The sequence below is a fragment of the Epinephelus lanceolatus genome, chromosome 13 (assembly GCF_041903045.1).
Source record: "Epinephelus lanceolatus isolate andai-2023 chromosome 13, ASM4190304v1, whole genome shotgun sequence".
NCBI classification, from domain to species: Eukaryota; Metazoa; Chordata; class Actinopteri; order Perciformes; family Serranidae; genus Epinephelus; species Epinephelus lanceolatus.
The window spans coordinates 25103100-25126571 of NC_135746.1; the positions used below are offsets into that span (position 1 = coordinate 25103100).

The window sequence follows — 23472 nt, forward strand, 5'->3', positions numbered from 1 at the left end:
ATGTTGAACGCCTGGGCATTGTGACCTCGTTTCTCTGGTTTTAAAGAAAAGCATCTGCAGGTCCACTTGCGCCGGTCCGATCCTCTCGCCTAGTTTATGTCTGTGTCTGGAATTGACACTGGAATCAACAGTATGAGCCCAACTCATCTTTTTTTTTGACTGAAGGAAAATTCAACATTAACTCAATAATACACTGTTCAAGTGATTCATCAATCAAAAACGCCAACTAAGCCAATTCGAGTTTCTAAAAAAAAATTAGTTTTATATCATTTAAATTAACTGCCTATGAGTTTTAAAGAAGCAATACGAAGCCTGACTGTGATGGGTATTTTTCAGCATGAACAGATATTTTATAGACCGAATCACAATGTTTGTTTACAGTAAGTTTCAGATAGCAAATCCCTGCAGCACTTAGTAAAATGGGGCTTAGCAAATGCTGCCTCAATTCGTTAGTTTTTACTCACCTAAAAAAAAAAAATTAGTATCAGTTTAATAAATGTAGGCTATATTAAGAACATTTTCATTGCTTTACCTTGCCATCAAACACCACTTTACAACGAGAAACTAAAGCAGTTACCTCAAAGCCACCACACTCCATTTACAAACACAGTAATTTTACTTCCCAGAACACGGGGCTTGGTGGTCTACGACTGCCTCAATTGATTAGTGTGAAGGTTAAGTGAAGAAAAATTTCTAAATATTGCGTACAAGACACATAAAGGTTCTGTATGTAACTTTCAGAAAGTCCTTCCTGTTTGTTACACCTCTCTCTGAGCCTGTTAAGTATGGCCATGATACTAACTAGCTTGCTATTTGCAAATTACTTGATCAACTGGCGTTACAAAGCAACGAACAGTAGATCCATGCAGTGTAGCTTAACAGCTAGTTGGCTAACCTTGGCTTGGGTTACAGTTAGTTTGTTGGCCACCCAGCTCACTGTAACCTTGCTACGCTGCATGGATCTGCTGTTGGTCGCTTCATGGCTGATAAAGTAATATGCAAACCAGCCCGGAGAGAAGGGGTGAATTAGCTTTCATTATCTTCTCAATACAGTATTTTGCTACATTTGCTCGCTAGCAATTTGTCTGCATTAGAAAGCAAGACGTTAAATGACATTAGCCAGCTAAAACCAAAGCATGACAATGTATCTCACATGTCAGTGTTTCCTCAGAGATTTTTTCAGTCCCGGGAAGCACTGAAACTATGATATGGGGCACTGAATTTGTTGAATTCAGTGTTTCTCAGACTACAACGTTGGCACAGCAGAAATGTCAGGTCAAACCACCGTATTAAACTATGTATCTTTAAACATTACAGTTCCAGCTGATAATGACAACAGAAAAAAACAAGTTCACTGATTTCATATATCACTACAATTCAAATCAATTGGCAATTGTCTCCTGGGAAGTGATTGCTGTTGTTAGCCTGGCATCGCTGTAATTCAATCCATAGACTGGACATTAAATCCCAAAAGTAAATCCAGTGACAATAAATAACACAATATAGCCTCGTCCCAACTATAACTGCAAAATGAGCATCATATCCGGCTCCTGACAAGTGTCAGTGAGGAATCCACCACTATCAGCATTATCTCTGGCTCTGTGTCAGTACATGGATCTGCGAAGCAGGAAGACAATCGAAGGTTCAGCCAAAAGCTGCTGCTGCTGCTCTCAGTACATCAGGATGGATTTATGTGTTTACCTCTCCTGGCACAATCGAGGACCTCCTTGGAACACACAAACTCCAGCAAGATGACTTTAATTACAAGGACTCACCAGAGCTTTCTTCTCCTTGGCACAATGAGTGAGTGCTGGAGCCTCATTCAACTTTTCTTAGTGAAATTACATCAACGAAACTATGCCTCGTTTTTTCTTATGTTTATCAAATGCAACTTTTCTTACAGCAGTCTTTAATCCGGATCCATGCTGCTTTTTACAGTAAGACTTTCATACCAGCGTGTGATCAGCTAAACAGCAGATATGCTTTATGATGCAAACATTATACCCACAGACATGAAACCACCACCAACCCTCTGCAACAAAAGTAGCTCCAACCAGCACAAGAATCACTGTTAGTAAGATGGCAACAGCTGAGCTCAAGAAAAAAACATCCATATATACTTTGTTGCTTGCCCTATTCAAGGTCGCAGAAGGCTGGAGCCTTCACTATGCGCTCCCCAAATATTCCCTGCATGCTGGGGTAAGTTAAATAACAGTTCACACAAGGACTGAATATACATATAAAGTTATGTTGCCAGCACTGTCAATCAAATGTGATCAAACTATGCCCACACAGTCATGTCAGTCTGATGAGGCAGCTTTGCTTCATCAGTTTAGTGCTTCATAAATAATAACTTCCCAAACTTTATCTTTGATTGCTGCTGATTTTGTCATAATATTACATTTTATGGAGAAATAACATTTGAAACCAAGTCTCCAGGAGCTTAAAAAACTAAACCCTGATCAGATCCAATCTATTACAGGGTGATGTTAATCCACCATGATAATCATAGTTGACAGTAACATTGTTCTGCAGTTATTAGTATTATAGACAGGTGCTGTACAAAGACTTCAACAGAGGTGCTAAGGAGCACCGTTTTTTAAGAAAGCAAAAATAGCACCAACACAACTGCCTACATACTTTGTTTTAAAAACAGCTCTTTCTTTAAAAAACGTCCACTTATTTTGAGCTTTTGACAGATTCCCTTTTCGTGACTGACATTTTGAAGTATCTCGAGAACTTAACCAGTGTTCCAGTATCTTAACACAACCCCTCCCAAGCAGTCACATTACCAGAAACATCAACATGGCCACAAGATTATCTGTTGGGTTTGCTGTGGCTCAGTGGGGCATTAAAAAGAACTCAAACTGACAGTGAAATCACAGAGACTGTCAATTACAGCACACTTAATGAATCAATTCCAAGGACGGGAAACAACTCAAAAGCCTGTTGACTTTAAAGCCAGATTTTTCCCTCTGAACTTCTTCTTCACGCTGTGGTGGATCTGCGATGCATGCTATGACACAGAGGAAGACAACATCCCTTATATCTCCTTCTTCATCACATAAAAGGCAGCTGCTTCAAAAGTTGCTGATAGCTTTTTTTTTTTTAACACTGCATGCAGTATTTTAACAGAAAAGAAAACTTACTGCCAAAGGATGACAGCTTTCCCAACTTCAAGTGGTGGCGGATTCCTTGAGCTCAGGGAAACGACTCCATCCAGCAGCAATAAACAATGACCAGGATATGTCTTCCTTTAATCCTGTGCCTACTGTTATCAGAGGAGGTTTCCCTTCAGCTGTGTATGAGAAAAGCAGGAGTCTGTTAAGGAAATTGCATATTTGACAAACTACAGACACAGCCTGTGTTGAACACCTAAAAATTTGCCAGAACCCAACTATCAATTGACAAACTTGATTTTGCGCCTCACAGTTGTATGCCTCCGCCAACCAGTCAGGTTGCAGTTTACATCCATGTCTGTCTAGATATAGTGTATCAGTCCCTCCAAGATTTGCCATTCAATACAGCACTGAAGGACCGTCTCCTTGAGCACTCTTATCTTGCTCCCTTTGCCAGGTTAGCACAACCTAACAAGGCAACAGCGGGTGCATCTGACACTGAGTAGTTAATCTCACACTGACACCAAAATGGCTCGACTGTATCGCTCTACATGGTTGGGTTGGGTTATAATTGGGTAATGTTAGCTGTGTGATGCTAACAGTCAACCCTGTCACTGTGTCTGTGTGACCTGATCCCAGGCACGGAGTCAACAGAGTAAGGGAGAGGCTGAGTGAATCACTGCGCTGCACACAGATCTACGATGAAAGACTTTACCCATTTTAAATAGTCAAGTTTAATGTAACGTGTGGTGACTGGACAAAATTGCAAGGTCGCAGAGAACTCACAAGGATTGGATGAATTTGTGTTAACTGTTGCAAATGCAACATCACAACATCCTGGTGGGGCTGATATACACATAGTGTAGACTTTGAAAGAATTCTATCTACCATAAATTACAGATAATTAAAGATATTTTTTGGGCTGACGATGTGCTGCTACCAGAGGAGCCGCTGAATGAGTTTCCTCTTAGCAGTAAGTCGCTAAGAGTCTGAGAAGTCCAGGGCTGTTAAATAAAACATTCAGAATGCCACAGTTTATTCCACACTACTGAAGCTGCACCTCTTTTCAGAGCCACAGTAATAATTTCACTTTCAGCCATGCTTTTTGTTGCCGTGGGTAACAGTATGACGTTTATATGTCAACAAGTCTATATAACGTGAATATCACAATATGAATTTTTCTTATGATATTAAAATTATACCAATATTATCGTGAATGAGATGTTATGGCACACCCCGAGTCCCACCTTCTATTCTGGTAAATGGTATTAAATAATGGCCAGAGACATGTTTTTGCAGAACATTATGATGCCACAGTGAAGCCAACTTTTTACCTTTTTGGGTATAAAATGTCATCAGTTTATCATTTTACCCTATTTGTATGAAATTTTTGTCATGATTAGCTTATGAATTCTTGAGTTATGGCCAAAACCTTTTCTTGTGAGGTCGGGCACAAGTGACCTTTGACTACCAAATTCTAATCAGTTAATCCTTCAGTTGAGGCGGACATTTGTGCCAAATTTGATGAAATTTCTTTAAGGCATTCCTGAGATATCACGTTCATGTTGCTGGCATGGAGGCATAAAAAGTTAAAAAAAAAGTAAAACCTGACTTAATTCTAACTGCCTGATTATACTAATCCTGTCAAAATATATGTACATATACAGTATATACTGTTCAGTTATTAAAGAGGATAATCTTATTTCATGGTGTACTCTCCTTCATTTTCATTGAAATGAATACAGTAGTGCAGACTTTCTGGCCAGCTTGGACCGACAAAAGGACAGGCTACAACAAGAATATTAAGTATCATATACAGTCTGTCAAATTCATCAGTCATAAACATAGGCAGAGTCTGCAGTAGATGCAGAAGGAAGGAATATTCTTTTCCCAAACCAAACTGTGTGCCTTACGTAACTCAACTGACCATGCTCTTTTTTAGGTTTTATCTGAGTAATTCAGGCATCAAATTGAGTGGATGTCTCATGCCATGAGAATGCTCGGATGCCAACTCAGTCCCACAAGGATGGGTCAAATGTTCCTGGGGCATTTGGGTGATAAAAAAATTAGCCATGCTCCTTGGTGTAACTGGATTGCTTTGGACAGCATGTTAGCCAGTGCAAAAACACAGTAAGTGATTAGTAATGAACACCACTTTCCTTGGATACGCTGTGGAAGGTGAAGTGCATCCCCAGCAGGCTTTTTGAATGTAAGTAGCCTTTAAACATATAGTTACACAAACACAGCTTAAGAGCCTAGATATACTGCTGCAAAGTGGCTGAAATAACAACAGTCTATTGGATGAGTCTGCTGGCTCTGACTCAAAATACAGTTTGTTTTTTACTTGTTTGTGTAAATTAGTTTCTATTCACATTAACAAAATAACTAAAAAAAATAACTAAAACCTTTCATTGCACCCAACAGAGGTCAGGTACACAAATACTTAAAAATGTACTGCAAAGAATAAGATGTCTCGTTGTCCTTGACAAATTATTTTAGTTGAAGGCTCACTAATAAAAAGAAAAAAGAGAAGCATGTCAAAAAACAGAGACTATTTACGGATCCACTTAGAGATGGGAGAGAAAAATCTTGTGCACTTCATACAGCAGTAAAAATCACAGTACATCTCCGTGATAAAACTAATCCTGTTTGAACGGGGCTTTAATGGATAAAACTTCCAATTACAGAGACTCCTCAGGTAAAACCTATCACATAATAAAAGTGCTTTAATCTCTTAATAGATTGTCCTTCGCAAAATGCAAACCATTCTTCATTTTTTCTCATATCTCACTCTGTTCTTCACTCAGTGTCTTACAAAGCAAAAACACATGCCTATCTGGCTGAATGTTTGCCCACAGGAGGGCAATACTCATAAACTCAGATAGTGTGGGGGTTTTTTGGGCTCCATATTTTGCTCCTGACACCAATTTGCCAATCAGTTTAGGTGGGCCTGGATTCAGTGTGCAATGTGATGTAGTATTTGACATTGTTGCCATGGTTTCAGCTGCTTGCATTTATACTGACTGTTGCTGGCAAGCATCAAGAGCAAAACTGATGCTCTATTTTCCTTTTCCTTCAACTTCACCCAAACACTGGCTATCCTATGTACAAATACATCCTCAAAATGTGATGTTGAAATGTTAACTCCACAAAATGTTGATGTCACTTAAAGTGTGGAATTTTCTAAAGGTAACATTGAACCAACATCCAAAGATACTGACGTCAACACTGATGAGATCCTGTTGTTATTTTCCATGTACAGGTTTGCTCGTGTAAAACTATAATGAGCTTTGGCCTCTCGTCCACACGCAAACACAGTTTTAGGCCACTAATAGAGCACCAAACAGAGCGTTTGGGAAATTATTAGCGCTGCCCTCGACAAAGAATTTTCCTAATTGACCAGTAGTCATCAACTAGGGCCATTAGTCGACTAGTCGCCTGCATGTTTACAATATCAATTTAATTACTAAATTCTATATTTTGGGCAGGGCAACACAATGGTTTGAGGTCAAGGTCTGAGAAAGAATAGTATCAGTAACATTGTTAACACTGAGTTAACACTGTGAAATCTTGCTGACTAATGACCTTGCTGATCGACATACATTTGGTCAACTATTAGGTTGCAGTCCTAGAAATTAGGATGTCATCTCATAAATTCATGCATACCCATTGTTGCTTTGTGTAATGCGCATATGCTAGAAACAACAACAAAAGCAGACTACCAGTGTGCTTAAGTTTTGTTAGCACTGCTTGGTCTAATGACTACTTTACATTGAAACTCAGTATTGTTATGCCAATTCATGGATGAACAAATGCATCTGCTCCAGAAATGACAGTTTTGGACTGGTCCCAGTCAAACCAGCAGATGGTGGGATGCTTTCCAGAATGGGATTGTAGTAGATAAAGAATAGAAAAATAAGACTTTCACATGTCCAGTGCATCACTCTTATGTTTCAGTGAGTATTTCCATGCTTTTATCGAATGGGAATCAACGGTGATGAGATCTCCAGTAGTAGGTTTTGTAAAAGGTGCCATTTTGTAATTGTTTTTAATGAGAATGAAACATTTTGCTCGCAGTTCTTGCCTTGCAATGCGCCTCGTGTTTCTGTGCTCTAGGCGGCTCGCGTATTTGCGGGAGAGCTCGGAACTCCTCCAGTTGAAAAACCTTGAGCTCAGAGTGGAAAAGCGCCCCATGTCATCTCTTTTTTGTCATCTTTTCATCATAATTTGAGAGGCAGGCCTTCTGTGGTGGTCACGACAACAAGTTTACAGTTGCTAAACAATGGAGGAGAAACTAGTTGCTGGATACCCAAAGGTACACGGCCCGACAATAGACAGCTGGTTGTCAAACTGCCCCTGAGTCACCCTAAAATATGCCTGGAAACGGCCATCATCGAGGCGAAGCTCGTGGACCAACTAACTAGTGATCCACCCTCTTTTTTTGGGTCTCATGTACACAGATCTCCATTTCCCTGTGTCTGCAAAACTATTTTGCCACTCAACCTGTCCATTTTTGGCACAGCAAGAGTTTTTTTTTTAACTACCTTTTTAATTCTTTTAAAAAAGGCAGTGTGGTGTGCCTCGCATTTTACAGGTTGCAAAATGCTTTCTGTGTGATCAGGGCCTAAGGCTGTGCACTTTACTACCTTTGTAATGAGGGGAGGCTGTTTGTGTTCTAGTGTGGATAGATATTTTGTATGACAATGGTTGTGTGGACAGAAAAATATCCATTTTCAAAAACATCTGGATGAGCAGATGGCTTAAAGCATGTTTGGTATTGGGTACAGGATCATTTGTGTTTTACAATAGGTGGTGCATTATGTTCTGTCCCACTACAGGCATGTCTTCCAGGTTGGTGCTTGACTGTAAACACCAACAGGCAAAGTGGTTGATATGTTCCTTCAAACTGTCTATATTTCAAAAAGACAAAAATCCAACTGGGGTGAGACACTGTGTAAGACTTGCCTGTGTGCTTTGTTTATAAAACGTATCAAAGCTGCAAGTATTGCCATATCCATAACCAAACTCAAAAAGGTGAGCTGCTTTTAAAGCTTTAAGTCACACAAATTGCATCTGAATTCACCTGATGACTTTTGATTGAAATGTGGGCTGTCAGCAACATAAGAATATTTAGAAAGCTTCATGCTTAGCCTGTCACAAGAATTTGAAACATGCAACATGCAACATACGTGAAATACAATACAATCATTTCTAAGGTGGAGATTAAACTCAAGTTACCAAATATTAATTCTACCTGAGCCAGTAGCTCCATGTCATACGAGAAATTCAATCTAGCTCGGACTGACAACAATCCAATCACATCTTCATCCCATCCCATCGAGTGTTGAAATAGCTATGTAATTTCCTGACAAATAGCTTGCATAAATTTCAGGTTGCGGCTCCACACACACACACACACACACACACACTAATTTTCCCAAAATGGCACAGGAGAGATGGCAACAATTAACAAATCCAACAGGGTCAGAATGAGCACTTCTATCAGTAATACCAACCCAGGCGGCCAACAGTAGGAACATCCTTTTAGTCATCCAGCAAGACAGAAATTTGAGAGCTCTGTCTGCTTGGAAACAGATGGCAAGGCAGTTGGTGGGAATTTCGGCAATGCTCCCATACATGTTTGGGGGATAAGATTTACAGTTCTCGTGCACAGTCGCGTTCTTGCGATGTCAATGTGGTGTCTAAGAGAGGAGGGGCTGAGGACTGACTGACAAAATCATCCACTTTCACACACAATCCATTTTTGATGCAGATTAATGAACACATGTTCCACCTGCACTCGACTTTTCAAAGCTGACAGTTGCCACGTTGCGACTGCTCTCCCTCTTCTGCAAACTATTTATAACAGAGCACAACAGAATTGTACTCAACACTGTATGAGAAAGCTTTTTGCAATAATGGTATTGGATCATCACTGCAGTGATAGTACAGTTGTGACTATTTTCTATAGATATAAAGTTCACACAACTTCGTACACTTAACAGCATATTTGAGCTTCTCAGAGATTAAAGGGGCTCTGTGCAAAACTTCAGAGGATATGAGTTGTCTGTACACAGTTCTCAAAATGGAGGTGGCTGAGCTAGTGGCTAGCAGCTAACAGTGCTAACTCCATAAACAGTGCTAAACAACAGCAACAGTGCTGACAAAGTTAACAGTGTTAACTTCCACAACAATGCCTTTCCGATATCTTCGATAGCTGCCGTATGATCGGCATCATACAATTATTTTACAGTAGTACAGTATTCCAATATCTATCATCACTCAAAGGTGAATAGTGTCAGCCCTACATTACATCCCTGGACAGGAGTCGAATCACAAAGTCAGATGGAATATGTGTTTAACGATTTAAAGTGATAGTTCAGGTTTTTGGACCTGAAGTTGTGTGAAACGCTGACCATCTGTAGCTCTGATGTGACAGTGTCACTACTGTCAACGAGCTTCCTGCTCTGAGAAATCGCCTGTAGTTTACCGGAGAAAAAGTAGTTCTGAAGATATAAGGGGGACACGTAACCAAAAGGTTTTAAGCTACAATAAAGTATGCATGTGTTTTGTTAGACAATTTCAATAATTTTAAAACATCCCCGCATTACGTCAGACCTTGCTATCAATTGGGACTATTTTCTGGCCAGTATCACTCCGCCGTGCAGGCCCGCAAGACAGCACGGCAACAGAAATCAATTAGACAGTTCATCACCACACCGTGCAGGTGCGCAGGATAGCAACGGCTAACGAAAAACTTCATCGGCTGTTTCCAACAGAGAATCAGTAGGCTATTATTAGTGAGGAAGAAGATGTACTAGCCCTATATATACCTACTACTACAGCGCAAACACCGGCTCAGGCTCACGACACACCCTCGTCAGCTGCTGTAGGTAAACAGAGGAATACCAAAATGGTGCGAACTTGTGATTTCCCCAGCTGTGGGAATAAAAACATCACCGGCTCCCAATTCCATCGGTTTTCTGTTACAGATGTAACCCGCAGGCAACTTTGGCTTGTGTCAATTGGGATGAACCTCGCTACCAAGCCGGCGAGGGTGAAGCAACTGCGCGTATGTCAAGCTCACTTCAGCTGCCCACAGATCCCGACGGACAGAGAAAACGCAATTTCCGCACTTCTGTGCCCAAAGAGAGATATATTACCTAATACCAGTCTATATAACGATGTCTGTAGCTGATTGTCTGTAAAACAAAATGTTTGACTGAACTAATAGCCTGTTGTGTTGTGGAGAGTACATTATACGCGGCCTCGTTTTACCGTCGGCATTTAGTTTATTATATTAGGCGAACTGCTAAATCCATGACATGAGTAATCAATCACATAGAAATGTGAATTCATATGTGATTACGACCAGTCTCTGCTTTGTTCTGGTGGTGGGTTAGCCAGAGTTGCCTATGGGTTACATCTGTAACAGGAAACCAATGGAATAGGGAGCCGACGATGTTTTTATTCCCACAGCTGGGGAATCACAAGTTTGCACTATTTTGGTATTCCTCTGTTTACCTACAGCAGCTGACGAGGGTGTGTCGTGAGCCTGAGCCGGTGTTCACGCTGTAGTAGTAGGTATATATAGGGCTAGTACATCTTCTTCCTCACTAATAATAGCCTACTGGTTCTCTGTTGGAAACAGCTGATGAAGTTTTCGTTAGTCATTGCTATCCTGCGCACCTGCACGGTGTGGTGATGAACTGTCTAATTGATTTCTGTTGCCGTGCTGTCTTGCGGGTCTGCACGGCGGAGTGATACTGGCCAGAAAATAGTCCCAATTGATAGCAAGGTCTGACGTAATGCGGGGATGTTTTAAAATTATTGAAATAGTCTAACAAAACACATGCATACTTTTTTGTAGCTTAAAACCTTTTGGTTACGTGTCCCCCTTATATCTTCAGAACTACTTTTTCTCCGGTAAGCTACGGGCCATTTCTCAGAGCAGGAAGCTCGTTGACAGTAGTGACACCGTCACATCAGAGCTACAGATGGTCAGCGTTTCACACAACTTCATGTCCAAAAACCCGAACTATCCCTTTAATCGGTTCACTCTGGATCAATCATCGGCCTAAAAGGGGTCTGAGGCCACATGATGGAAAAAAACAGAAGCAAAGTGAAATTCTCACTTGGATATTCTGCCTTCAGCAGGAGTGCAATCAATTTTATTCATAGTTCTAAAGGATTTGGGGTTTACACACATTAAATAAGCTGAAGGGTTCACAAAGTAAACTTCAAAGGTTCAGCTGTATCAACCTGCTATGCTTGAGCAGAGGGTTGCCAATGCTGTTATGTCCTTAATAGGCTTTAAAAGACTAGCATTAGGATTTCATGTCTTCAATACAAGCCTCATTTGAATTACAATTTGGAGCTATCTAAATTTATTTGGGGTGACATGGTGGTGCAGTGGTTAGCACTGTGGAGTTTGCATGTTCTACCTGTGCCAACATGGGTTTTCTCCGGGTTCTCCAGCTTCCTCCCACAGTCCAATGTTAGCATGGAAAGACTTGGAATAATAAATGAATAGATAAATTTACTTGTATCGTCAGGTTCTGTATTGGGAGATATCCAGGGTCCAAAACTAACACCAGCAAACGCCCAAATGTGGGTAGATTTTCTGTTTGGCGGGTAAATCTCAGAAGGCTTTCCGCAACACTGGCAGGTAAATGCTTGTACCACAATAGTGAGGTAGCCTAATAAAAGACCATGCTGATTGTCTCCATCATGTTTTGGTGTCATTTTCAGGCATGCAGCTTCTGTCCTCTGTGGTCTGTGTTGGAGTTTGACACACACACACACACACACACACACACACACACACACACACACACACAACTGATCATCTCAAAAGCACCTAGCTTCACAGCACTGTTTACCATGAGGGACATCAGCTACAGTACAAAACTATCACTTCCTGCTGATCTTCTGCTAGGTACAGTTTTATGAGGACTAATTTCCACAAACTCCGTCTGCGCCGCGCTGTGCAGCGCTGCGGATCTGGAGCAACTGGCGACGTGTACCCTTGCCTGCTGGATGCGTTTCTGGAGCGCCGCACTGCAGAGCGGAGCCACAAGCTCACACGTGGAAACTGAGAAATCACACGATAAAAAGCACCATTCACTCCCAAAATTCCTGCAATTTCACACCACGTCTTCTCCTTTCGGTTTGTATCCTTGTAGGATAAGGATGTGTGGTGTCATACAAAATACTATGGTTTTCCACTTCAACTATGAGTTTCTCCTCGTCCATCTTTCCTCAGGCTCTCGCACTGACTAACAACTTGTGCGAAAGGATGTGACGTGATTTTTAAAAAACTGAGAGTTTACAATCCGTAGTCCACGCATTGTGTTGTATTTTGAAATTTACGGGATGCTGTGTGCGTTCCGTTTCCGGTTTGGTGCGATCTAAGCTTCGTGGCTTGACGTGCAATGGACACTCACTCGCTGAAAAATAGACCTGGCGTGTATCTCCGACGAAGCGGAGCGCTGTGGCACTTCTGGGACAGTCCAGAGACGCTGTGCAGCGCTCGCTGTGGAAATGAAGCTATTCACTAGAATGGGAGCGTACCTACCACGCACTGTGCTGCGCTGCACAGCGCTGACGGAGTATGTGGAAATTGGGGGTTAGCCAACCTTTGAACAAAAATCCACCTATGTAAAGGAGGATGAGGCAAATACAAAATGAAAGTTCTGCCAGAAATGGAGATTTGAAGATGAAGGAGTTGTAAAACACTGGGTACAGAATGATGCTAAGGCTATGGTGATAAATTTTTCTGCTTGTCACCAGTATGCCAAAGACAAAACCAGAAACAACTGATTTTTGTCTGACCTCTTCTTTAATTCAGGATTCAACATGATGCCTCACTATCTTGTGAAATGTGCTGAAACTAATATATACTTTATATGGTACAAAAACCCAATTTAACATATCGGTCTGTAAAACAATATCCTTGAGCGGTGGATTTTCAGTCCCCTTGGCCGGGGAGTCCAAGAGTTAATTTTGGACACTGCAGAAACCCCAACTTGAGGTGTTTGGATCGGTATCAGGACAGAAAATGTTGGATCCACACATCCCTAATAGACTTTCATTAAATGATGTCCAAAATAGTCAAGAGTGCATAGTCTTTCCATCTTTATATAAAAGTTTAGGTTTTATCTGGCGTTAACTGGCCACCCTGGCTTGTACTACTGTAAGAATTATGACTGCTAGCTAATGCTGACAGTATTTAAGCATGGTTCTCATAATATCCCGGCTGTTCTCTCCCTCTCTCTCTCTCAGGGCTCTCCAGCTGTACAGTATGTTCCTTCTGTTTACTTCTGCATGGATTAGCCTGCTTAGTCATTGTTTCATGATATTTTTATAGATTTTTTTTGCTCATCCGTCACAACTGAAATCTGGGCTTTTTTTATAATCCACACTGCTTTCATGTTCCATAATCCACTCTTACAGCCCTAATTAAGAAGTTATTTCAGCAGACACAGAGGAGAAAAATGGAGAAAGAGAAAGGGATCCGATAGCAGGGAAAATTTAGCTTTTAAGTCCCCTCACCTCAGGTGGAACAGCTAAAATTAACTGGCTCTTCGTGTGCCCTCTCTTTCTTTCCTCTGTCTGCTATGAAAGGCCCTGACACGACCGACTGAAAGCCTCCACAGGGTTTCCGATTTATTCTCTGCAAAAAGACATGGATCAAAAGAGATATGCAATTTCACATATCAGAGAAAACACCGCAAGGGCTGTTTGTTAAGTGAAAACAATATGCTGGCTTGCACTTCAAATGTGTCAGAGCACACAGACCTAGCCTTTCTAACAACGCTGCGCTCCAGTCTTCAGGGATGCAATATTTAAAAATACTTTCTGGATTTTGCAATCATTGCAAAATAGCCAGACATGCCCACCTATCTGTTGAATTAATAGAATTGTTTCAAGTTCATCTGGCTGTTATTATCTTTAAAGACAGGTATGAGGTATACATGCACAGCCAAAATGAGAATGTGTTTGGTGGTGAAACAGCTTAGATTGGCACCTTTGTTACAAGTGTTAATTATCCTTGAATGATAGTGGTCACTATGATGAGTTTGTTTTCACATTCATCGTGCAACTGAATGCTTTCATTCAAGTGAAAGACTGAATAAAAAGTCTCGTAGGAGCATTTAAAGCTTTAATACAGCTAAGCTAATGTTTTTGAAAACAGGAGTGTGACAATCCATCAGTCCGGATCAATGTACTGATTCAAGGATCCAATGTCATCAATGCAGAGTAAAAACACTGATTTATATTATCATCTTTAGGATATGCTTTTATTCTGAAAGTCTGTGTCACCATCGGCCAGCACCAGGCAGATAATGGCAGGCAGCCAAATGAAAGACAACGAGGATAATGTTATTTATTCTGGAATAAAATCAGCATGTGGAAATAGTTTGGATTTAGGAGAAATACGGGTCAACAAACAAAGCACATGCTATATGTAAACAATGCCGTTATGAGATATAATACTAAGGAAACACAACGTATGGGCATCTCACTCCACTAACTCTTCTTTATAGCAATATGAGCTGTTCTGTTTCAATAATTCTAGGTTGAAAAAATGTGCATGCAGGCTGACATTTAACCGTGCTGTTCTGTCGGGAGATGCAGTGACTTAAACCAATGGTGAGTAGGAAGAAGTATAAATAATACATGTAATTTGTTAAGCTATATGAATACAGAAAGAGTCCACAAGCCACTAGACTAAATTATGCAATGTAAAAGTGCTTGAGACCATAATGGTGACTAGGTAAAAACAAACTGTTTTGTCCATTACCCTTGACACTTACAATTGAGCCAAATTTTGTTCTTTTGTTAAATTCTCTTGTTAGTCCATTCATTTTATGTCTGTTGGGGGAAGTTTGCCTTCAGGCCTTCAAGCCACATCGCCCTAATTTTTTAAGAAAAATTGTGATTGTTTGGGTTAAAATTAAGATATTGCTTCTAGAAAGGGATTTCTGTCAGAAAATCCTGAAGGCTATCTTATGCTGATTTATGTGTGTTAGTGGGGATGTAAATCACTGGTTTCATCACGATACAGTATTATATCAATTTTCTGAACATCAATATAATATTCACTGATATTACTATGTCTGCCACAAAACAATTTTGATATGATGCTATCAATATGAAACGATATTGTCTGCCTATTTAACATAATCAATTACAGAAGAAGCTGCAACCCCTTTCTTTTTTGCTTTTGGCCATAAAAGTTTTAAAATGACACATGACTTATGTTAAGTATTTGTAACTGCTTAAGTGCAGTAAAGTTTACTTCAAACCGACTCCACTAACACACATGAAACAGCACATGGGATAAGTGAATTAATTAATGTTAATTAATGTTTTAATTTTAACCCAAACCCTGATCTTTATCTAAAACTCTATCCCTGAAGGCAAACGTCTCCAAACAGCCATAAAACATGGATTAATAACAAGATCATTTAACAAAGGTATAAAATTCAGCTCAGTAATAACTGTCAAGGTTCATAGACATGTCAATTGTCTTTTGCAAGTCACCCATTACTAGCTTAAGCATGTTTACATTGCAAAAATTAGCCTAGCAGCTAGCGGACTTTCCTCCATTCATAACTTACATGAATGATTACATTAATTATTTATAGTTTTTCTAACTCACTGTTGGTTAAAGTCACTGCATCTCCTGACAGAAGAGCACATTTGAATATCAGCCTGTACGCACGTTTATTCAGCTGAACATTGTTAAAACAGAGTTGCTAATACTGTTGTAGTGATAAGTTAGCAGGATGAAATGCCCGTCCAGGCAGGTAACGTTATGTCATGTTTTATCTCATAATGACATTGTTTACATACAGCATGTGCTGTGTCTCTTGACCCCTTTATTTCCACACTGCTGATTTATTCCCAAGTAAATAGCGGTATCCTCATTGTCCTTCTCTCGGCTGACGATATGGATCAATGTTTTTACTTTGTATCAATGATGCTGGATCATTGATCACTGAATTGAGAGATTGATCCAGATTGATGGATCGTTACTTTAAAGTCAACTTTACTGCACTTAACCAGTTACAATTATTTACATTAGTTAGGTTCTGTCTTTATCTTATATAGCCAAAAGCAAAAAAGAAGGGGTTGGCAGCTTCTTCTGTAACCAGCTGTGTTAAATGGGATATGATATCCACTCATATGGATTGCAGGCCCCTGAAACTAACCAAATTGAAACTGTATCATAGACTTTGCGATCAACAAATATCACATCGTTGTCAAAAAATTGATACAGTGTCATATCGATGAAACCAGTGCTTTACAACCCTACTTGTAAATGGACCCTGTAAGTTGAATTAATGCATCAAAGTTGTGACTGAGCGGCTTTACATTCTCTTATTTTAGGCTTGCAAGAGAGCAATAGAAAGGTGTGCATTTCTATCTTTCAACATCAACCTTCACGACAAACAACCACCAATTTGTTCACAGGAAAGTCACCACTTGAGAGGGACACCAGTTGATCAATAACAGCTGCACTCTGACTCATCTTTCCATCATCAGACCTTCTCTTCCTATATTCTGTCTACTGTCAGACCTGACAAATAGACCATGTATTGTTTGTAATGCGAATTATGCCTATAATGGTCAGTGTGTATGATTATGTTGTGGTCTTACTGTGTATGTTATACTAATGTTTATGGTGTGGATTTAATGCTGTCTTTAATATCTGGAGCAGTAGACAAAATGAATTACCCTGTGTGGGAGAATTAAGTTGACTCTGCTAATCAGCTGGCACAGCATCCTTGAGCCATCCTGGATGGATTCTCTTGTTGCAACCACAGTTGGCAGTGACTCATTTAACATACCGCTCTTGAAATATGTTATGTTAAGGTTAAGGTAAAAAATCTGCACAGTAATTGAGCCAGAAGGCCACCTTTAAATTCTCTACGAAGGAAAACCCTGATTTGCCGGAGCCTAGTAGTTTTATTAAATCATTCTGCCCTGCAGTGAGATATATTCACTGTTAACGAGTATTTCTTGCTCTGGTATTTCTCAAGAGACAGCCCACCCTAAGACCTTAAACAGAGGGAACGCACATTCCAATCTCCAGTGTGCAGAGAGACAGAGGAGGAGGGGAGGGAGACAGAGACACGGAGGAGAGGAAAAGGAGAAATGAAGACCAGGGAGCGGGAGGGGGAATGGGGGGAAAGAGAGAAGGATAGATAAGGTGAGGGATGTGGACAGAAATGATGAGAATGTCAGAGTCTTGTCATGCTTTCCACAACAGGAAGGAAGCAAGGCGAGAGGAAAAGGCACTGTCAGTGATGGGAGGAGGGAGGAGGGAATCGTGGGAGGTGGAGAGTAAAGAAGTAGTGACAGAAGTGAGACAGAAGGGGAGGACGAGGCAGAGATGCGAGAAAATAGCCGGGCAAGGGAGGGGGGGCGTAGTGTGGGAGATCGTAAATAGGTGAGACCCCATTTTCAGCTCCTGTCAGCGCAACGCATCGCATGTAAACAGTGAAAGTGCAAGCTGGCCAGCTATGAGATTGAAATGTCCTCTTTTTCCTGACTTTGCATTTGCCAGATTTCTCTCTGTGCGCGTTGCCAAAGCCTTGCCTGTTCCAGATCGGCCCGGGCTACACATTAGAGGATTTTTTGAAAGAGTGACCACGTCTCGATCACAGTGCATCTGATACAAATTTAAAGCTAAAGACTTATCTTGCAAGCTTTAACTAGGGCCTGGGAAAACCTTCATTTGAAACTCCCAATAAGAGCCCCGACTGTGCGCACGCTGGAGAGGGCTGAAGCATTTCCGAAGACAAGTTTTTCAGCCAACCCCAGCTGCTTAATCCAGGAACACCTGGAGAGATGTTTCGGCTGCTCTACATCCCCAAAAGCCCTTTGATAATCTTTTAGCTGCCCATCAGCAGCCCTTTCTGTTTCCCTCTTTTTCCTTTCTCCCACCTCTCCTTTAGTCAGCAGCTACATGTGTCACAGAACATGTGTGCCGCCACCTACACACTCAATCTCAATAGCCTACTTAATATTGTAAATGCAACACAGCCCCCAGATCTGCTCAGCCTTGGCATTCACAAGCACCAACAAGGGAGGGCTCATGGCATGTTCACACATAAGAGTTTTGGGTAGAGGGGGGGTGGTGTCGACACAGAGGCTGCAGCAGCTAAAGCAAAGCGGACAAAGCAGCTGAAATGCTGTCTCCTGGAGAGAATATATCTCTAATGCTGCTGTTGTGTTTCAAGTTGAGAATCTGACCCACCCCGGCCACCCCGATGAATAGAGATGGCATCTCTTTGACATGTCCATTTAGGAGTTGTCAAAGGAGGAAGCTGTGTTTCTGTGTGTGAGTGTGTGAGCCCCCTGGGAGGCTGAAGCTGGTAGCCTGGGGACAAACTCCACAGGTTGAGATGGCAGCCATGGGGGGGCACTTAGAATAAGAATCCCTCTCAGGGTGTCATTAGGGCAGAGGAGGGCTCAGAGGAACAGACTAACAAACTTGCAGGCTAACTTTTGCGTTGAGCTAAAGCATCATAAGGGTATAGTTTGCTCATTCTGCTGTTAAATCATGTGACGATCAAAAGCTCCATCACTTAAATGTGGCAGTTACATCACTATTCAAATCTGACTTGACTACACAGACGGCCATTTTGATTAATGAGACTGCTTTTGACAGGGTGGAATTGATGCTTTAACTTAATGTGTGATTCCCTGCAGGCTCCCAGGTATGTGCTTTGCTTTCTTTAGCAACATATCATGCATTATTTATAAGATTTAAATACCCTAAAAGTCTGGTTTGCAGGGAAACAATTCCTAAACTTTCCCCTGCAAAAAAAACACACGGTCGGTGCATGCACACACTGCAAATGTCCAAACACCCCGTGCAAACTGCAGCGATGCATGACAGCAACATTGCACTGACTTTGCACGAAGAGCTTCGGGAAAAACACAGGAGCAGCTTCACCAGAAGTATGACAGGGTTTGTCTGTGTCGATGGACAGGAAACCCACAACTGCAGCTAGCCATCCCAATTACACAGCAGCCACGCAGGGACTTAACCAAACAACAATTACCTCTATCTGATGGTGATTTCGCTGGGGTTTCCTGTTTCTTTAAGAGCCACCGTTAAATTTTAAACTGTGGTCTGTCTCAATGAGAGGTACGGAGGGTGTGTGTTCAATAAGCTAATGACATGACAGAGCTCGTTAACATACAGCTAACTTCATCAGATATTAGGCGCCCTGACACACCACCCACTAACATCACCAACCGACTGCTAGCTAAACTTTTAAGTGTAGTTTTCCCACCTGGCATCCGTGAATGCATCACATGAAGGTTTGCTTAGACACTGAATGCACATATATGAAACAAACCGCCTACAACTTGGCTGTTAGCCCCAAACTAACGGTGTTGTTACAGCCTGTGTGTCAGAGGGAACACCAACGAAGATACAGAGCGCACTCACCTTTATTAATTTCCACCTTGTCGGCGTTTTCGAGAGGAAAAAATCACGCTCTCGCAGGTCAGTCACCGGCGTACACAAACCGTCACGGCCGGTAGAGATAAGACGAACCTGCTGTGAAGACTTCGGAGCAGAAAACCTCTACACGTCCTCACCTTTGTGTGTGTTGTTGTCCGAGCACTCCGCCGACCGCCTCTCGGTTTGTTCAAATCAGAAGTTCATCCAAAGTTGCAGCGGTTCGCTCCGCCTCGCGACGACGATGAGGTCACCGCCTCTCAAACTCCTTCTGCGCTCTGCTCTCGCGATACCAACCGGAGTGGTGGTGCTATACGCGAATGAGCACATTGCACAGTCTCGCGAGAGTGGAGCGAAAAGGCGAATGGGCGGATTGCTGGTGAGAGGATGGGGGAGAGAGGGAGAGCGTTGCTCTGGCAACAGAATCGGATGGGCTTTTCAGCGACAGCTTTTCTCCGCAAGCAACTGGTGTTTGTGTGGCAGGTTTGGGTGTTGATGATGATCACTGCACATGATGAAATCATGGCAGCTTCTGTTGCATCATCTATTGCAGTTTGCATCCAGGTATGGACAGCCATCAGAAGCCATAAAGCCTAGCTGGAAGGTGTGTTGTTGGGAATTCTGGGTCCCTTGACAAGACATCAAAATGAGCCACTGCTATATTGTGTAGCACCTCATGTAGTTAAAGAGATAAGTCCAGTATTAGAGAGTTCATTCTTAGCCTTTAAACAAACAAAATGGCAACCACGCGAACATTTGTCTGGACAGACGACGAGGTGGAGTTGCCACAGTAAATCTACACTTTGCTTGAGAAGCGTTGATAAATTCAACAGGGTGAGCAGCACAAACAGAGCTCAGGAGTCTGCCATTGTTGTTGTGATGGTCAACTTTCTCACGCATGCTTTGTGACTGGAACCGTAATGCGCATGTGCAAAAAGTCTCCATTTTCAGAGGAACTGCATATTGCAAGTTTACATGACAACGGAAATGATGCTCTTTCCATAAAACTGCACTGTGGAACCCGTTTTCAGGCACCCAAAATACTGTCATGTAAACGATCAGCCAAAACACAACTAAAGTTTACCATTTTCAATTGAAATCGTTGTCGTGTAAACAGGACCTAAAAAGTGCAACTTGCTGCAACGGTCTGCTCCACAGGTCCCCTCGGCTGACATGTGGTTATCACAGATATCAGCTGTGCTTCCTCTGGAGAAACTGACTTATGATCTCAATAATAAATCACACAAGTTCTGGCAACTTTGGGAACCATTACACATTTTCCTACAGAAACTCTGACTTGCTTATCCCTGGAAGGCAGTAACTGATTGCTCCATCCGTCGATGTCAATATCACATTGCTGTACTTTCTCTTTTTTAAAACTTATTAGCATATTAATTCTTAGTTGTAGGCTAATATACTGAAGCGTTTGTTCTTTTGGGGGTGTATTTTTTATGGATATTCCTTTCTTTCTTTTTTTTTAAAAGATATTTTTAGGGCATTTTGCCTTTATTGGACAGGACAGGTAAGCATGAAGGGGGGAGAGAGAGAGAGGGGATGACATGCAGCAAAGGGCCACAGGCTGCATTCAAACCCGGGCCACTGCAGCAACAGCCTTGTACATGGGGCGCCTGCTCTACCACTAAGCCACCGACGCCCCATGGATATTCCTTTTCTATACTTTTCTCTCTTGTCTGTCTTTAATGTCTAGGTGTTGTTTATGTTGGTTGGCTTTGTTTGTTTCTATATGTATGTGCTTTATTTAAAAAATCTAATGAAAAGAAAAGAAAAGAAATCAGTTTCTGGCCAAGTCAAATATTGGCCTTTATTCTCCTTTTAGGCCTGTTTTGGTTTCCACTACCTGAGCAAAAAATGTTAAGGACTTTAGTTTGCAGATGTTTGACTTTCCTTACCCATTATTTCAAACTTTCACTGCCATGTTGGTGCTGTGCATGTAGCACACAAAGGGTTTATCAGAACTTTTGTGCTGAAAACAGAAAAAGGCAACCCCAGAGGCTGAAAAATGCAAGTAGGTCGCTACATGACTCGCCCACCTTAACCTACACATCAGTCCACAATCAGTCCCTTTGCTCTTTGCCCAGAAGTGGAAGCCCTGACAAGAATGCTAAGTTAATGATTAGCTAGCTATGAGGAATTAGGTTAAAAGAGAGATGGTTAAGGATAGGGTAAGGCGGAATTTATACTTCTGCTTTGAATCGACACCGTAGCTACGTAGGCTCTGCATCAACGTAGAGCCTATGTCGTAGCCCGACGTGCACCTCTCTAGAAATGTAACTACACGTCGCGGCGAGACAGATCCTGGCTTCATATGAGTAGAGGAAATCTCTGCTAGTTGCTAGGCTAATTTATACAATGTTAAATGCCATAGGCTTGTGCTAAAAACATTAGCATGTTGTATTTGTAGGAAACATATGTCCAACAATGTTTGTCTGTGAATGCTGTGAGTTATAGTGAAGCCATTTTGTGTACTTGTGTTTGAAATTGTTGCTATTAAGCCATGTTTCAGGTGTGTTTTGAATCAACTAAACTTGACAGCACTTCGCAGAAACCTCCACCGCCGACTGGTGTTTTGGAGGTGGAACTGCACAGTGACACACCACCACACAAGTATAAATGCTCACAACGGCATAAGCGACCTGCGTAGGCTACGGCGTAGGGTCTGCTGCACAATTATAAATCCAGCCTTTTCATCTTATCGCATTTAACCATACTGTTGTCTTTGTTTTTGTTGACGGGCAGTGGCGGCTGGTATGTGATAGAATTTAGTTTTGAGCCATGACTCCTTCTATTCTGGCTCCCAGTAACACAACAAGACAACATTTTAAGACTCCTATGTAGCCTACAGCCCTGTGGTGATGAGTCGTGTTTTGCCTCCAGCTAACAAACTGATGTCATTGTGACGTCGGCCTTAAAATGGTTTATAGGTTCACTATGGGAGCAGGCTAGAGATCTGTTAAACTCACTTGCTTCTAACTCTACACCTCCAGATCTTTTTTTTCAAAGCAGTAGTCCTCTGACACAACCAAGTGACATCACTTGAAGTGGTTTACCAGACTTGACACAGCTCTCTCCAGCGCCACAAAGGCTTTATGTAACTTTTTTTCACATCTGTAATCATGCTCCTCAACACCTGTAAACAGACTTTTACAGGTGTTGAGTAAATGAACTTACTTTTTTCCCACTTCTGATTGTTTGGCGCCCTGAGGAAAAGTTGATCTGCGATGGCCTCTGAGCATCCCTGAGATCACAACCAGTGAGACTCCTTTATTAAAACCTCTACGGAGAGATGATAACCAATATACCATGGCCATGGTTGTTTATGCCACCCATCAGACAGCTTTGGCACCATGGCATTAATAATAAAACACATCACATCCTCCTATGTGCCATCCACCCGACATTAAATGTCACTACCAGAAATGGTGACGTATTTATGTGTGTGGGGGAAAAAACTGATTATAACTTCAATGCTGTGAGCTCAGCGTTGCAAATTCCACCTGCTTGCTTTTTCACATACATTAATTATTTCGGCATAAAATTTTAATTAGATAAGAGAAAGAATACTGCCCTAATTAAAGCAGCTCAGCAGGTACCAACATAAGGAGTGGGTGAATAGTATGGGAGTCACAGGAATTCATCGTTCTCTCCTACATAATCACCTGCGAATAGTTACAACCTTGTTCTCGGTGCTTGCTGTCTACAAAGTCTGTCCTGTCTTTTCTTCTCTATAATTATTAATTCTGGTCCCAGCGACAGTACTTCACATTCTTATCTTCATTTACTCGTTCTCTCCACATTTACCTCTGCCTTCCTTTCATTTCCACTTTCCATCTATGCATCCATTATTCT

At 41.5% G+C, this 23472-nt stretch overlaps 1 protein-coding gene across 3 annotated transcripts in view; it reads right to left on the reverse strand.

The window, feature by feature from the left end:
• Positions 1-19803, reverse strand: part of sipa1l1 (signal-induced proliferation-associated 1 like 1) — a 128853-nt gene extending 109050 nt beyond the window's left edge. For 2 of the 3 annotated variants that reach the window (XM_033648515.2, XM_078173906.1), the window contains exons 1-2: positions 19594-19803; positions 3150-3298 (exon numbers count right to left, since the gene is read on the reverse strand). The gene's annotated coding sequence lies outside the window, so the exon portion shown is untranslated. The remainder of the gene's footprint in view (positions 1-3149; positions 3299-19593) is intronic. The other variant, XM_033648517.2, reaches the window with a different exon arrangement.
• Between the last annotated feature and the right edge of the window lie 3669 nt (positions 19804-23472).